The sequence below is a fragment of the Chaetura pelagica genome, unplaced genomic scaffold, assembly GCF_000747805.2.
Source record: "Chaetura pelagica isolate M959 unplaced genomic scaffold, ChaPel_1.0 scaffold116, whole genome shotgun sequence".
Taxonomy (NCBI): Eukaryota; Metazoa; Chordata; class Aves; order Apodiformes; family Apodidae; genus Chaetura; species Chaetura pelagica.
Genome location: NW_009953655.1, coordinates 3,673,908 through 3,676,708, shown reverse-complemented (window position 1 = coordinate 3,676,708; position 2,801 = coordinate 3,673,908).

The following is a 2,801-nucleotide window of genomic DNA, read 5'->3' as shown; positions in this document are numbered from 1 at the left end:
ACGGCCCGGCTCCCGCACGGCCCGGCTCCCGCACACTGCGCTGCTGGGTCTCCCCTGCACTCATCTCCCGTTTTATCCAGGGTTTTCCCGTATCCGCAAGAGCTGGACCCCGTTAAGCAGAAGCCTCCCCTCTACCTGCAAGAGATGTTACGTGGTTGGAAAGGCATTTTTCAAGTGTTCCAAAAGGCGACTTAAAAACTGATAAGATGAAGTTCATTTCCTTCTGCTTTTTCTGAAGTGTGGGGCTTTTTTTAAATAGGACGAGCAGAACATTGAAAAAAAAAATAAGTCGCATTTAAAAATGTACAGAAGCAAAATATGAAAAAAAAATCTCAAAAAGCTGTTCAAAGATGCTCAGCGACCTAGAATGCATTTTTTTTGTCTTGTAAAAATTATATACAAAGTAGGCTCACTGCTATGAGAGGTACAAAGTGAAATACAGTTTTAACTCCCATTTACTTTTGCAAAAATAATGTAACTGGAAAGGAGCACTTCATAAAGCAATATACCCAAACACTGATCTTTGCATAATTCTGTTGATTTATTGGAACCAAAAAGCAACTGATTCTTTTGGTGATTAGCTGTCTCATACTTTAAAGACTTTAACCTTTACAATGGTATCACAGTACTTCCTGTGGTCAGAGAATGAGGTGGTGCAATATTTCCTGCAAATGCCATTTATTGGTATTTCTCTTTGTCATTCACAGAAATTTGCAGCATGAAGTAGCAAAGAGAATCTCTCTTCTGAATGCAACAGAGAGCTTGGTCTGTGGAATGAAGCCCTGTGTTTTAAGTACAACAGAGTCTAGCAAATCTGGTTAGAAAATGGGGTTTGGTGATGAGCTTTGACTGGTTTACATTATAAATCCAGCTGTTACCTACTATTGGATTTGAAGGAGTCTCTATGTAAAAAAAAGAAAAAAAGTCATTTCTTAGTACAAGATTGTAATTTCACTGGCAGGGCCCATGGAAAATGAAGTTTCTTAAACTTTCCCACAGCTTGTATCTCAGCTGCAGCCTCTTCCCCAGCCTTTGCTTTCCCTTGTACAACCACTGCAAGTTGTGTGCAGTCGTGGGCAGGCTGCCTAACACTAATCCCATATGAAAGCTGCAAGTGGGAAAGCTGTTTGTATGTAGCACTTCCACTGACTGCAGTGTGGGTTCTGTGTCAGAACATCCTGACTTTGTTGGTGGAAATTACAGCATTTATTTTCCTGCCTGCCTAAGCCCAGAACTTCCAGTCTCCAGAGAAGACAGATTAGAGCATTGACAGCACTAAGCTGAAGCAGGTGTGGGGAACCTTGGTTTTGTTGGCCGAGCATGCCCTGTGACTTCACTTTACAGGGTACAACCCATGATTAAATTAGCCTGTGTGTTATTACTGGATAGCAGAGCATGTTAATGTGTGGTCTGCCAAGTGTGTTGGAGAGGCATGTTTGATCCTCAGCAAGGAAAAGGTTCCCCACTCCCAAACTGAAGGCTGGACTAAGTCTTTATACAAACAGCATTACAGGGTAACAGGCCCTTCATCTCTCTTTGGGGTTGGGTTTTCCTTTTGTACAAGCTAAGCTTTTTGTGTGACCTAAATTGCTTGCAGTGTTCCAGCTGAGAGGGCTTGAACACTCGATTATTCCTCCTGGAAACACTCTGCCCACAAACTTTTAGGATCACACTTGTGTAACGTCAGGAAACCATAGTTGTTTTATGAGTTTGCTCTTTCTCAGTTGTCTCCAACTGATGAATTCATCAGTTGTATCTAAACCTTTTACCAGCTCACAACTGTATTATATAATATTGAACCTGCATTGTCGTACTCATTCAAGCCATCCTGTTATTTTGAATTGCAATAATATTCTGTTGTGAGAAATTATCCCAACTTCATTTTTTCCAGTAAATATAACATTACATTCATCTAAAAAATCCATGTCTTTATCAGAGAATTGTCAGACTAGTCTGGCATGGTCTATTTTGGGGAAAAAATTCCACTTTATCCCATTTACCTCTACTTCCTTAAACTTCCATATAACAAATCAGATTGAAGGGATTATAGCTGTGATGCTACTTTCACCTTCAATCTTCTTAAATACAAAATTCGCACAAGCCTCATCATGAAAAATAGTATGTGATTTTTAGCTGGACTAGACTACCAACCTAACAGATTTGTGAAAATATTTATTTCTGATTTCTTTAGCCAGCTCACCCAGAATTCAGACACTGTCCCTCACTGCATTGTGGCCCTGCTTCCTCTTTCCTTGTTCTGTTTTGTTTGGGTTTTTTGCTTGGTTTTTTTTTCATGTGCCTGCAAACCCTTGGTCTATCAGTTGTTATTGTCTTGCCTGTCTTGGCTTTTGACAAGTCTCATTTCCTGGCCTTGAGACATGGTTTACCTTTGTTGATCAGGCTTTCCTTCTATTTCTTGCAGAATCTCTGCTTATACCCTCCCTATTAGCTATTTGTGATGGCTCACTACACACTTTGAGCTCCAGATGCTCTACAAACATCTCTTTCCTTGTTTTTTATGCAGTCACGTGGCACAGAAGTTGTAAAGAGCTCAGTGTAAACTCTCTGCCCCAAACTGAGCATCACCCAAAATGCACACCTGGGGTGGGGGTAAGAGTACAGTGGGAGGATTGCTTGGGGTTTGGTTTTGTTTATTTGTAATTCTATCATTTGCCCTGTAAAACATGTGCAAAAACATGCTCAGTCCCACAGAACTGAAGTGTTTGTGTCAGATTTCAGGTACTTATATTCTGCTTTAAAAGCATCAGGGAATTGTGTAACTACAAATAGACAGAACAGCC